The sequence below is a fragment of the Heterodontus francisci genome, chromosome 10, assembly GCF_036365525.1.
Source record: "Heterodontus francisci isolate sHetFra1 chromosome 10, sHetFra1.hap1, whole genome shotgun sequence".
NCBI classification, from domain to species: domain Eukaryota; kingdom Metazoa; phylum Chordata; class Chondrichthyes; order Heterodontiformes; family Heterodontidae; genus Heterodontus; species Heterodontus francisci.
In genome coordinates, this window is record NC_090380.1 from 30,079,050 (window position 1) to 30,094,394 (window position 15,345).

A 15,345-nucleotide genomic window follows, 5' to 3' on the forward strand; every position below is an offset into this window, starting at 1 on the left:
CAGGCCTCTCCCTCCCCCGATCACAGGTCTCTCCCTCCCCCGATCACAGACCTCTCCCTCCCCCGATCACAGACCTCTCCCTCCTCCCGATCACAGGCCTCTCCCTCCTCCCGATCACAGGCCTCTCCCTCCTCCCGATCACAGGCCTCTCCCTCCTCCCGATCACAGGCCTCTCCCTCCTCCCGATCACAGGCCTCTCCCTCCTCCCAATCACAGGCCTCTCCTTCTCCCGATCACAGGCCTCTCTTTCACCCGATCACAGGTCTCTACCTCTCCCGAACCCAGGCCTTTACCTCTGCCTGATCACAGGCGTCTCCTCTTCCCGAACACAGGACTCTCCCTCTTCCTAATACTGGCTTCTTCCTCTTCCCGATTACAGGCCTCTCCCAATACCGGTCTCTCTCTCTTTCCGATCACAGGCTTCTCCCTCTTCATGATCCCAGGCTCTCCCTCTTTCTGATCACAAGCATCTACCTCCGCTCAGTCACAGGCCTCTCCTGTTCCCGATCACAGGCCTCTCTCTCTCCTGATCACAGGCCTCTCTTCCAGATGACAGGCCTTCCCCTCCTCCAGATCACAGGCCTGTCCCGTTTCCTGCACAAGCGTCTCCCTCTTTCCAATCACAGGCCTCTCCCTCTCCTGATCACAGGCCTCTCTCTCTTCTGGATCACTGGCCTCCCCCTTCTCCTGATCACAGGCCTCTCCCGTCTCCTGCGCAAGCGTCTCCCTCTTTCCGATCTTAGGCCTCTCCCTCTTCATGATCACAGGCCCCTCCCTCCTCCCGATCTCAGGCCTCTCCCTCTTCCTAATCCGCAGGCCTCATCTCATTAAGCCATTTTGGCCTCCCTCACCCCCTTCCCAGAAATATCAGTGCCAGACTGCTTTAATGATCCGAATAGATATCTCACAACTAACAGCGCTGACACTGATTAAATATTGTCAAGGGTCACTGTGAGGTTAATACTATAGAGTCTACTGGAGGCTAGTCCACAAAGGAAGAGGTCAGCAAGCCAACTGACCTCACAACCTTTTTTTTTTGACGGTCACAGATGCCCCAGGAAGACCAGAGAAGGAAATAAATAGCAGAAAATTGCATTACTACAAAATGATTTGGTAAGGAGTTTACCAAGATGGATTTAAGGTGCAAGTTTTTCGTTTGTAGTCCTGTAATAAATGGGATGATATTAAACGACCTATTGTAGTGTGATGTTGGTTTAGAACATTCATATTTCAAACAGACCCTCCAAACGAGGTTTGAGAAAATAGTATCAGTATTTAGGGTGCAATCTCATTTCAATGAATGGTGAAAGACGATTGCACCATTATTACACAAGGCAGAGATTTCTCTGGGATGCACATCAGGCAGTGTCGGCACTCAGTCAAATCAAGCAATCACTGTTTTGATTACAAAAAATGATTACATAAATATTACTTTTAAATAGGAAATAGGGAAGATTAAAGAAAGATGATTCCAAAGTGCTTTGCAGACAATGATATACTTTTGAAGTGTAACCACTGTAAGAAACAGAGCAGCCAATTTGCACATAGGCTGATCCCACAAACAGCAATGATATTAGTGCCCAGATACTCTGTTTTAATTATGTTGATTGGGGATAAATATTGGCCTGGACACCAGAGAGAACTCCCCTGCTCTTCAAATAGTGTCATGGGCTCTTTTACATCCACCTGAGAGGACAGATGGGACCTTGGTTTAACGTCTCATCCAAAAGACGGCACCACCAACCATGTAGCACTCCCTCTGGAATGCACTGGAATATCAGCCTGGATTATGTGCTTAGTGCAATGTTTGATTGATCTGGGTTTGATTGTAATAATCTGTCTACTGATCAGTGTTTACTATGTTTAATTACTTAAGCCTGGTGTGTTGAAACTGAAATGATAAAAGACAGGACTGGAATGTTCTCGTAAACACAAGAGTGTTCTGACATCCATTGTACTGAAATCTTGTAAGTGCTGAGATATTTTAAAGTATTGTAAATAAACCAGTTGGTGATTTGATATGTGTCATATCTGCATTGTTCTGAGATAAATCAGATACATCAAATATCCAGCAAACCGGCAAAAACATAACACTTAGGTCTCCAGAGTGGGACTTAAACCAACGACCTTATGACTCCACATTGTATCAACCTACCACAAAGGGACAAGTCACTGGTTCCTGTCACATCTCAGGCTGAAATGAATCACACTTGAAATCACAGCTGTAACCTTAACAAAGATTGAACAAGTGATTTATTAAAGACTTCAGTAGAATTCTTGCTCACTGCTCTCACTGTGGCTACAAAGGCTATTTAACATTACAACAACCCCCTGGCCAGATGTTTTCCCCAAGGCACAAAGCTACTTTCAGTTTCCCTTCCAAGTATCATACATTCTCTAACATTCAAGCCCACGCATACAGTCATGACATTCCTCCCTCAACAGACCAAAACAAGTCCAAGATTTGTGAACATAATCACAACACATAATCTTGATATCGTTTTGGTGGTCTCCTCTCGCGCTGTGGTCTTTCTGTTGTCTCAGGAACTCTGGTCACCATGTCAGGATTAGGAAATGTCGTTGCCCCTCTGGAATTGATCTTACTTCCTCTGGATAGCAAGCTGTCTGTCTGCTAACAGCATCACTGGCTTGGACTGTTGAATTGCTGGATGTCAGCTTCACGTCAGCTCCTACATCTGGTTCATCTGCAGCTGTGTCTTTGTCAGCATGATACATTTTAACGCATGAAAAATTTCTGTCATAAAGTAATCTTCCTGGTAACTGCACAGTCACATTGTTTCCCTTCTTGGTAATAACAGTGTATGGCTTGGGATAATATGGTGTATCCATCTTACTTGGGCTCTCCTGTCTCAGCAATACACCTGGCAAACATCAGACTGTCTTGCTTTCCTTCTGTGCTCTGCATAAAACTTTGCAGCACAACTTTTCCTCAGCATCATGATCTCGAACCTCCCGATCAACTCTAATGTCCCTCAGCTCTGGTGTTTTGGTGCGTATTTTACTTCCAAATAACAACTCAGCTGGGCTCTTTCCCATCGTTGTATGTGCAGTTGCTTTATACATGACCACATATGACAACAGCATCTCCTTCCAGTCTTTACCCTCAACCTGAGCAATCCTCATCCATTTCTCTAAGGATTGGTTTTGTCTTTCCACTTCCCCATTTGTCTGTGTCCATTTAGGTGTTACTCTGTGATGGTGAATACCTGTGACTAGCATGTAATCTGCAAAGGTCTGTGAAATAAATAATGGCCCATTGTCTGAATACAAAGTGACTGGTAGACCATGCCTTGCAAACATTTCAGTCAATGTAAACACTGTTTTCTCTACTGTTGTAGACTTCAGTGCCACATACTTATAATAACAGCTGTAATAGCCAATCATGACTAGTATGGACTCTTCTGATGGACCTCCCATGGTCCAGACAGTAACAGTGTACTGTGTACTGGTTCTGGTGGATTGCGTCTACTGACAAGCTGACATCCAAGACAAGTTTTGACAAACTGCTCCACATATTTCTCCATCCCTGGCCATCATACTTTGGTTCATACGTTTTGTCTAGTACCAACCACTCCCAAGTGACCCTCATGAGCTAGCATCACCAGTCTAGGCCTAAACTTTTGTGGCATTATAAGTCAGTTACCTCTGAGAATACACTTCCCAATTGTGCATCATTCATCTTGTATAATAATGTATGTTCTGAATGGGCAATTCTCCCAATTTCCAGCTTGGATTCTCTGTCTGATGTCATTCAATTCTGGATCTTTGACTGACTCTCTTTCAATCTCTCTGATTGTAATTGGTCTCAGTGTAGCATGAACTGCCACAAACCGCACGAATAATTCAGCTTCCTTCTCTAGTGAAGATCTGTGTGTTTGATCCTCCCTTAGTAGTCGTGACAGCGAGTCAGCAATGTTCATCTTTCCAGCAATGTGTACCATCTTGTACTTGTATTGCTGGAATCTCAAAACCCATCTTTTGAATCTGGCACATGATTTGGATCTGGGAGAATAAATCAACTGTAATGGCTTGTGATCAGTCATTAATTCAAACTCAATGCCAAACATGTATGCGTAGACTCTTTCACATGCCCACAGCAAGCCTAAGGCCTCTTTCTTCATCTGAGAATATCTCCTCTCGAAGCTCCACATAGGAATTCACAGAATTCACTTTCAATCCAATGTGTAGCACTCCCAAGCTTGGCCAATTTCTCTGCTCAGAAGAGGCTCACCATCCTCCTCAATCACCATGAATTCTGCCTCCACACCCTGATCTCCAACTCTTACACTCATTGTGAAGCATCCAACAGTTTGAAATGGAGTTTCAGATGTGTAAGGATAAAGCTTTTTGACACATTTTCTCGATGTTCACTTGATTCTCTTTGTCTTCAGTTCCTCCCACAGTGCTCTGCTGATGACATGACTGTCACTGCCTGAATCTACAATAATGCTCACTTCAACACTCCCAACAATCACTGGAACTTTTCTCATGGTTGCTTCCATTGACGGCAATGGTTTGCCAGGCTTCCCATTCTGTTCAGCTTTGCTTCTGCACTTCTTGGCAAAATGGTCTCTTCCCCAACATTTTCTGTATATCTGTCCCTTGGCAGGCCAGCAATCATCTCTTCCATAGTGCCAACTTGCCACATCTGAAACACTCTCCCTCAGACTTTTGCTCTTTACATTTACATAGGGCGGCACAGTGGCGCAGTGGTTAGCACCGCAGCCTCACAGCTCCAGGGACCCGGGTTCGATTCAGGGTACTGCCTGTGTGGAGTTTGCAAGTTCTCCCTGTGTCTGCGTGGGTTTCCTCCGGGTGCTCCGGTTTCCTCCCACAAGCCAAAAGACTTGCACGTTGGTAGGTAAATTGGCCATTATAAATTGTCACTAGTATAGGTAGGTGGTAGGGAAATATATAGGGACAGGTGGGGATGTCTGGTAGGAATATGGGATTAGTGTAGGATTAGTATAAATGGGTGGTTGATGTTCGGCACAGACTCGGTGGGCCGAAGGGCCTGTTTCAGTGCTGTATCTCTAATCTAATCTAATTTACACGTACCTGGATTCCGTTGTGTCACTCGATTAACCTCAGATTTTGTCATGCCGATGGTGGAAATGGGACCAAGTTTCATGCTGTGAACTTGTCCATCCACTGCTTCCAATGCAGCCGCTCTCTTCAAAGTGTCATCTAACGTTAAGTCTCTTTGCAGCAGCCTGCGCGTCAACTTAACCGACTCGTAATGTTGGATCGTCTGATCCATTATCTGGTTATTCAGATCCGTCACAAGATAATTGCATCCATCTGATGCCTACCTCAAACAAGTCACAAATTGGGCTACTGTTTCTCCCTCTTTCTGTCTCATTTGATGGAAAACATGGCTTTGGAATGTGGCATTTGGCGTCACCACATAATGGTCCTTCAAAGCTTTCACTGCACGTTCATAATATTTTATTTCATAAAATGGGTTTAGAATAGATAGGTGCTTGATGGCCGGCACAGATAAGATGGGCCAAAGGGCCTGCTTCTGTGCACGATAACTCCATGACTCTATAATCCACCTTTTCTTCCGTGTCAGGTAACGTCTTTAAAGTCTCCCTCACCGACACACCCGCATTGAACAGCAATAAGGCTGTGGCTGGGCTTTCTTCACCTCTGTTGCCCCATTCAAAAACAAACCATGACTCTCAGCATATGCTTCAAACTTCACCAACCACACTTTCCATTTCACACTGATGGAACTGGCATCACCTGTCGGATCAAATGGCTCAATTTTCCAGACTGCCGAAATTTCAGGTCCAACAAATGCCATGACACAATCCTAAATATCTCGAAATTTACCTCATCGTCAATGTCACATCTCAGGCTGAAATAAATCACTCTTGAAATCACAGCTGTAACTTTAACAAAGATTTAACAAGTGTTTTATTAAAGACTTCTGCAGAGTTCTTGCTTACTGCTCTCACTGCGACTACAAAGGCTACCTGACCTTACAAAAACCCCCAGGTCAGATGTTTTCCCCAAGGCACAAAGCTACTTTCAGTTTCCCTTCCAAGTTTCATATATTCTCTAATATTAAAGCCCACACATACAACCATGACAGTTACATTCAAGTGCATTACTAACTTATGAAAGTATTTAGACTATCGGTGAACTTGTTTGAAATTGGAGATTTTGACTGCCATGGAACCAAAGTAGCAATGCAATGGAATCAAGGTGGCTGTATTCGTAAACTTCGCCCTTCAATTTGTCCATGTCTTTGTGGGTTAACGTCTTCCTTTTGGCTGGTTACATTCATTGCTATAGCGACAGGAAATTATTAGATGGCTTTACATGTTTGGTTACCGCTCTATCTTTGTTTTTATTCAAGTGTGACTTTTTTGAATGTTGATTAATTTAATTATTTGCACTTGGTGCAAATGGATTGATATTAGAATATTTTTCTCCCTTCCTTAACAGCACACTTCTTTGGCCTCCTTATCTCGAGAGACAGTGGGTAAGCGCCTGGAGGTGGTCAGTGGTGTGTGAGCAGCAACACACACCATGATTTTCCTCAGATCTACTGCTGCTCCACTCCTATAACTTCACTTACATGCATAACTAGGATCTCTGACTCACTTCCAACAAGGTTGGGAAGGCAATGTATAGGAGCAGTTTTGAGCAAATTCTGGGACATATATTTTTCAATGCTTTCTTTGGGGCGAGAATGCACCATAACTAATGTAGATCGAAGCAGCCAATCAGAGTAAACTGGCAGTGATGATCCTGTGCCATTCAGTAGGCATGTGTAAAGAACTCACTGTTGTTTCTGTATTGGTGTGGGTGAGGATCAAATAAAGCACAGAATGATCCACTTTATTGATAAGGGTTTTATTATTGTTCACAAAAAAAGGCTTGCATTTCAAGACCTCAGGATGATCCCAAAGCACTTTACAGCCGAAGAAGCAGTTTTGAAGTGTTATCACCATTGTATTTTAGGGAAACACAGCTGTCAATTTGCACACAGCAAGATCACACAAAGTGCAGTGAGATACATAGAATTACACAGAATATACAGCACAGAGACAGGCTTTTCGGCCCAACTGGTCCACACTCGAGCTTCCTCCCCTCCTTCCTCATCTAACTCTATCAGCATAATCCTCTATTTCCTTCTCCCTCACATAGACTTATCTAGCTTCCCCTCAAATCATTTATACTTTTCATCAGCTACTCCCTGTTCCATATTCTCATCACTATCTGGGCAAGGAACAGATGATTTTTTTTGGTGATGTTGATTGAGGGATAAATGTTAATATAAATAAATAATATATAAATGTTGGCCAGACCGCTGAGAGGAACTTCCCTACTGTACTTCGAAATAGTCCTACTCCATTTCGAAAGCATTTGAGAAGTGGATTTACTGTACCAACTTCTTTCTTAAAAACAAGGTGGCTACATGATCAGAAGGAGGCAATCAACACTTCTGGGAGACAATACATATCCTAGAACTCTGTGCCTGTAAAGCACTTTGGGAAGTCTTAAGGTTGTGAAAAGCACTATGTAAATATCTTTACTTATTTTTCTGGCGCAAGAATCCAGAGCAAGGAGACTTAAAATATGGACTAGGAGCAGGAGTAGGCTATTCAGCCCCTCGAGCCTCCTCCCCCATTCTATAAGATCATGGCTGATCTGTTTGTGGACTCAACTCCACTTGCCTGACTATCTCTGATACCCTTTGACTCCCTTGTTTGTCAAGAATCTGTCTACCTGCCCTTAAAAACATTCAATGACCCTGCCTCCACTGTTTTCTGGGAAGAGAGTTCCACAGACTCATGATCCTCTGAAAGAAAACATTTCTTCTCATCTCGGTCTTAAATGGGAGACCCCTTATTTGAAAACTGTCCCCCCTAGTTTTAGTCTCTCCTACAAGGGGAAATATTCTTTCCACATCCACCTGTCAAGTCCCCTCAGGATCTTATGTGTTTCAATAAGATCACCTTTCATCCTTCTAAACTCCAGTGAATACAGACCCAACCTATCCAACTTTTCCTCATAAGGTAACCCTCTCATCCCAGGAATCAGTCGAATCAACCTTCTCTGACCTGCTTCCAATGCAATTATATCCTTTCTTAAGGAAACCAAAACTGTACACAATACGCTAGGTGTGGTCTCACCAATGCCCTCTAAAACTGTAGCAAAACATCTCTACTTTTATATTCCATTCCCCTTGCAATTAATGTCAACATTGCATTTGCCATCTTAATCACTTGCTGTACCTGAATACTAGCTTTTTGTGTTTCATGTACTCGGACACTCAGATCCCTCCACATCCCAGAGTTTTGCAACCTCTCTATTTAAATAATATGTTGCTTTTCTATTCTTCCAGCCAAAGTGGATAAGTTCACACTTTCCCACATTATACTCCATCTGCCAAATCTTTGCCCACTCACTTAACCTATCCATATCCCTTTGTAGTCTCCTAATGTCCTCCTCACAACATATTCTCCTACCTATCTTTGTGTCATCAGCAAATTTAACAACCATACATTCTGTCCCTTCATCCAAGTCATTGCTATAGATTGTAAGTAGTTGAGGCCCCATGACTGATCCCAGTGGCACTCCACTAGTTACAGCTTGCCAACCTGAAAATGACCTATTTATACCTATTTTCTGTTTCCTCTTAGCTAAACAATCCTCTATCCATGCTAATATGCTACCTCTTATACCATGGGCTCTTACTTTGTTTAGTAACCTTTGATGTGGTACCTTGTCAAATGCCTTTGGGAAATCTAAGTAAACCACATCCACAGGTCCCTCTTTATCCACGTTGCTAGTTCCTTCCTCAAAGAACTCTAATAAATTAGTAAAACACGATTTCCCTTTCACAAAACCATGTTGACTCTTGCTTTGAGATTTTCTAAATGACCTCCTTAATAATAGATGCCAGCATTTTTCCTATGATAGATGTTAACCTAACTGGCCTGTAGTTTCCTGCTTTCTGTGTTCCTCCTTTTTTGAATAATGGAGTTACATTCGCTATTTTCCAATCTGATGGGACCTTTCCAGAATCTAGGGAATTTTGGAAAATTAAAACTAATGCATCCACTATCTCAGCAGCCACTTCTTTTAAGACCCTGGGATGAAGTCCATCAGGACCCGGGAACTTGTTCAGCTTTTAGTTCGAATAATTTTCTCAGTACCCTTTCCCTGGTGATGGTAATTGTTTTAGGTTCCTCCCTCCCTTTCAACTCTTGATTCACAATTATTTCTGGGATGTTATTTGTATCCTCTACAGTGAAGACAAATGCAAAAAATCTGTTCAATTCCTCCGCCATTTCCTTATTTTCCATTATTAACTCCCCAGACTCTCTCTCTAGAGGACCAACACTCACTTTACTTACTCTTTTCCGTTTTAAATACCTGTGGAAACTTTTACTATCCATTTCTATATTTATAGCTAGCTTTCTCTCATACTCTAATTTCTCTCTCATTATTCTTTTAGTCATTCTTTGCTGCTTTTTATATTCTGTCCAATCTTCTGACTTGCCACTACTCTTCGTTGAATTGTACACTTTTTCTTTCAATTTAATACTATCTTTAAATTCCTTAGTTAGCCATGGATGGTGTGTCCTTCCCCTAGAGCCTTTCTTTCTCACTGGAATGTATCTTTGCTGAGTGTTATGAATTATCTCCTTAAATGTCTGCCACTGCATCTCTACTGACCTATCCCTTAACCTAATTTCCCAGTTTACTTTAGTCAGCTCTCTCTTCAAACCCTCATAATTACCCTTATTTAAGTTTAAAACACTAGTCTTAGATCCACTCTTCTCCGCCTCAAACTGAATGCAAAATTCAATCATGTTGTGATCACTGCTGCCTACAGGTGCCTTTACTATGAGGTCATTAATTAATCCTGTCTCATTACACATTACCAGATCTAGACTAGCCTGCTCTCTGGTTGGCTCTAGAATGTGCTGCTCTAAGAAACTGTCCCGAAAACACTCCATGAACTCATCTTCCGGCTATCTTTGCCAATCTGATTCGTCCAATCTATCTGTAGATTAAAATCATCCATGATTATCGCCACACCTTTCTCACAAGCTCCCATTATTTCTTTCTGTATACCCCATCCTACAGTGTGGTTACTGTTAGGGGGCCTATAAACTACTCCCAGAAGTTACTTTCTACCTTTATTAGTTCTTATCTCTACCCAAACTGAGTCTACATCTTGATTTTTAGAACTAAGGTCACCTCTCTCTGTTGTACTAATGTCGTCCTTAATTAACAGAGTTACCCCGCCATCTTTTCCTAATTTCCTGTCCTTCCGAAATGTCATCTACCCCTTGAATATTCAGGTCCCAGCCATGTCTCATCTTGTAGCCATGTCTCTGTAATGGCTATCAGATCATACATATTTATTTCTATTTGAGCTATCAATTTATTTGTTCTGTTACAAATGCTACATGCATTCAAATACAGAGCCTTTAGTTCTGTCTTTTTACTATTTAGCTTTAGCTGCTTGCACACTCTTAATTTTGTACATTCTGTCCCTTCCTGCCCTGCTCTGATTATTATTTCCTTATTGTGACCTTGCTTTCTTGCCTTGCCCTCTCTAATTTATCATATCTTCTCTCACTTGATCCCTCACCTCCCCTATTCAGTATAAAGTCCTCTCTACTGCTCTAGTTATACAACTCGCCAGAACACTGGTCCCAGCATGGTTCAGGTAAAGACTGTCCTAACGGTACAGCTCCCACTCTCCCCAGTACTTGTGCCAGTGCCCCATGAATCAAACCACATTTCTCCTACGCCAATCTTTGTGCCACGCATTTAACTCTCTAACCTTATTTACCCTACTCCAATTTGCTTGTGGCTCAGGTAATAATCCAGAGCTAGGCCATTTCGTGGTGAAATCAGGAAGCACTTTTTCCACACAAAGTATCATGGAATTCTGGAACTCTGTCCCCTGAAAGGCTGTGGATGCTGGATCAATTGAAATCTCAAGGCTCACACCCCGATTTCTTTTACTTTGGCTATTTGGGCCTCACCAATTGCCCAAGTAAGGTGAAATGCTCACTATGGAAAGAATGATGCATACCGTACAATGTCCTACCAGTCTGTAGCACAGTACATTACTAACACCATGTACCTATTCACCAAAGCACCATATATGTATGTACATATGTCATATATAATATACATAGATGTAGCTTAGATAAGGTAGACAAGGAAAAACTGTTCCCATTAGATTGATGGTTCGGGCAAGAGATGCAAGGGGGAAGTGGGGGTGTGAGGAGGACCTGTTTTTACGCAGCGGGTGGTAATGACCTGGAACTCACTGCCCACAAGGGTGGTGGAAGCGGAGACAATGAATGACTTAAAGAGGAAGTTGGATGGCCACCTGAGAGAAATAGACTTGCAGGGCTATGGGGATCGAGCCGGGAGTGGGACAGACTGCAGAGCTCGGTGAAGAGCTGGGATGGACTCGATGAGCCAAATGGCATCCTTCTGTGCCATAAATGACTCTATATGTATATAGGGTACTGGAAGGAAACTATATACACAAGTATTGGGTGCAACTTGTTACATGGTGCAGTAATGTACTGAGCTCCAGAGTATATTTTATGCAGTACACGTTTATCTTATTTGATTTGTTATCCCAGTAGGAATGAAATATATTCCCAATACCAAGACACGAACTATGACTATACATACTTGATTTCATCATTCATGTTATAATCTTTGACAACTTGGAACAGATTTGTTACCTTTTGAAATTAATCAATCCTGAACTGTCATTGCCTCAATCAACTTCTCAACATGTAGTTTCCCCAGTACAACTATAATGGTGCCTCTGATTTGCTTCAGAGGAATTGCTGGTGAAACATGATCTTGTGCCTAATTAAAAACCCACTTTATAATGAGTCAGTGAAAGAAATCCCAGAATGTTTCCTATTACGTATTATGGGAGGTTAATAGACATACCCATGCTGAAACATGTAGGAGACTGAGATTCCCACAGAATCGATCTTTTTCTTGATTCAAGCAAGTTCCAAGTCTTCAGGAACCTCTACAGTTCAATCTGCAAGGCCTATTTGACTGGCCCGAGAGTCAAACACAGCCACCAGCCATTCAAATCAAACAGAACTGAAAAACAGCTTGTGTTCAATGGAACGTGGGACTATTGATGACCAGCAATCATCAGTCATTTCGAGAAGTGGGAGGGGGTGGTTTTGAGTTGGGGAGAGGTGTATCTTAGTTGAGGAGCCGGTATCTGAGTTGGGGAGGAGGGTATCTGAGTTGGGGAGCAGGGGGTATATAAGTTGAGGAGGGGCGTATCTGAGTTGGGAGGGTTGTATCTGAATTGGGGAGGGGTATCTGAGTTGAGGAGGGGTATCAGAGTTAAAGGAGGGGGTTATCTGCATTGGGGAGGGGGGATATCTGTATTGCGGTTGAGGGTATCTGAGTTAGCAAGGGGGTATCTGTGTTGGGGAGAGGGGACAGGATATCTGAGTCGAGAAGAGGGGAAGGGGTATCTGAATTGGGGAGGGGTGTCTGAGTTGGGGAGCGGGAGGGGTGTCTGACAAAAGTGCTGCAAATACTCAGCAGGTCTGGCAGCATCTGTGGAGAGAGAAGCAGAGTTAACGTTTCAGGTCAGTGACCTTTCATCGGAACTGGCAGAGGCTAGAAATGCAATAGGTTTTAAGCAAATAAAGTGGGGGTGGGGCAAGAGATAACAAAAGAGGTGTTGATAGGACAAGGCCACAAAGAATAACTGACCAGAAGGTCATGGAGCAAAGGCAAATGGTATTTTAATGGCGTGCTGAAAGACAAAGCGTTAGTGCAGACAGGGTGTTAATTGACAGAAAAATGGAACAAACTGGCCCAAAGCACAAACATGACAAAAAAAGCAGTGGATAGGCACCCGTCATGCTCTGAAATTATTGAACTCAATCTTCAGTCCTTCAGGCTGTATCGTGCCTAATCAGTAAATGAGATTCTGTTCCTCGAGCTCGAGGCCTGACGGACTGAACATTTAGTTCAATAATTTCAGAGCATTACAGGCCCCCCTTTTTATTTTCAGCTGTTTCTTCTTTTTTCTTTTTTATTTGTTTATTTTATTTCATTTTGTTTCATCATTCATTTTTTTTACCATGTGCCTACCCACTGCTTTTTTTGTCATGTTTGTGCTTTGGGCCAGGTTGCTCTATTTTTCTGTCAACTAATACCCTCTCCGTACTAACGCCTTGTCTTTCACCATACCATTAACATACTGTTTGCCTTTGCTCCATGACCTTCTGGTCAGTTATTCTCTGTGACCTTGTCCTATCAACACCTTCATTTTGGTTATCTCTTGCCCCACCCCCGCTTTATTTGCTTAAAACCTATTACATTTCTAGCGTCTGCCAGTTCTGATGAAGGGTCACTGACCTGAAACGTTAACTCTGCTTCTCTCTCCAGAAATGCTGCCAGACCTGCTAAGCATTTCCGGCACTTTCTTGTTTGTGTTTCAGATTTCCAGCATTTGCAGTATTTTGCTTTTATTTTAGGGTGTGTATCTGAGTTGGGGAGAGGGAGAGGGGTATCTGAGCTGGGGAAAGGGGGATCTGAATTGGGGAGGGTGTGTGTCTGAGTTGCAGAGGGGGATCTGAGTTGGGGAGGGGGATCTGAGTTGGGGTGAAAGGTATCTGAGTTGGCAGGGGGAAGGGTATCTGAGTTGGCAGGGGGAAGGGTATCTGAGTTGGCAGGGGGAAGATGCCATTAGAGGAGAAGAAAAGTTGCTTTTGCAATGTTGGTTGGTCAGCATTTGAAGATTGCTTTAGGCGTCTCTCAGTACAAAGTGCTTGTTGAAGCAGGAAAAAAGTCATTCACTGTCTAGTGAAATTGGAAGCAGCCCTAACACCAGCGTGTGAGCTGCTACTAAATATTTGCCACTTTAGCCGCCAGTATACTGCGATGAAGCAGGTCTGTACAAAACCCAGAAGGTGTAACATTAGCAGAATAACAACAGGCATTATGAATCAAAATTAACTAAAAATTAAATAAACTTCTGTATGAGGAGGCATCTTTTCAAAGAATGTTCTACCTTCATATTAATAATTATTTTAAGGCACACGTTATTGGTGAATCATTAAGAATAAATGCATCTCAAAATAATAAAGGGCTTTCAGGGCAAACAAAACCATTCACAATTTGGTGCTCATTATATCCCTTTCTAAGCATTTTCACCATTGAGGCACACTGCATGTATCACATTGTGTGCAACCTCAACTGGAACTCCAGACAGGCAAATTGAAAAAACGAATTGAATGCAAGAAATAAAATAAACACCACCAAAGTCTGAGGGTGTTAAACCTCACTGTACACTCCAGTCCAGAAGCTGGCCCTGCCAGTAAACAGAGAGAGCCTGTTCAGACATGGTACCTTCACCATGAATCAACACATCCCCATTAGTGATCACTATGCAGCCTGCAGACAGCAATCTACTCTCGAGATTATCCCTTCATTATAAGAACTCTGCCTCTTCACACCCCCCTCCCCCACCCACATCCATTCACCCTTGCTAGGACAAAGCTGTGCATCTGGGATTTGTCAAAGATTACAAAAGTGCTTCACACCAAGGCTAGAAACAAGTTTAGTATTTCTGCTCTAGATAACCCACAGGCAGAGGCTGCTCTCCTGCAAGAATATGGTTTTCACCTCAAGTAGCATGCAGTGTAAATAAAAGAGAGGAAAGATAACACAAAAGTTTGTGGCATAATATATACTGGTTTCTTGATTGACAAACAAAACTTAAATTCTTTTTGAACTTTCCTTCAACTTCAAACTGCTTTCTCATCAAACTTTACTTACCTGACTCTCCATTTCGTCAGAAGCTGCAGCTCCCTGAAGTTTAAGAAGGCAGGGCTGCTAGTTCCAAAATAGGTCTGTCTCTCCCTCTCTCACACACTCCCTCTAACGCAGCCTTGCCTGGTCCTCACTGTGTTAAAGATACTCCAGGAACTCCTGCTGAGGAAGTTGTGCTCTTGTCCAAACTGTAGATCACTCCCACTCTCTTCAGGGTGTGTGTGTTGTATGTATATATCTCTTAGTTAAGCGAACAAGGCTGGCCTCAGTCTGACAGGTTTCCTTATATAGGTAAACATGACTCACATTCCCGTGGAGGGTGGCTGCTTTGAATCTACCATTTTAACTCTAGATATGCCAGCATGTCAGAGAGGACAGGAGCTATGTAATGTGTGACATTTCACATAGCCACGCCACTTCTGGACGTTGGGGTAATGCTGTTCCAGTAGAATTGGGAGCAACTTGAAATGCAAGGTCATGTGCTTCATGCAAGGCACAGTC

At 42.9% G+C, this 15,345-nt stretch overlaps 1 protein-coding gene across 1 annotated transcript in view; it reads right to left on the minus strand.

The window, feature by feature from the left end:
- The window catches only part of mid1 (midline 1), a 414,560-nt gene extending 399,477 nt beyond the window's left edge, over positions 1-15,083 (minus strand). Inside the window, exon 1 of the mRNA XM_068040365.1 lies at positions 14,851-15,083. The gene's annotated coding sequence lies outside the window, so the exon portion shown is untranslated. The remainder of the gene's footprint in view (positions 1-14,850) is intronic.
- Positions 15,084-15,345: the final 262 nt, after the last annotated feature.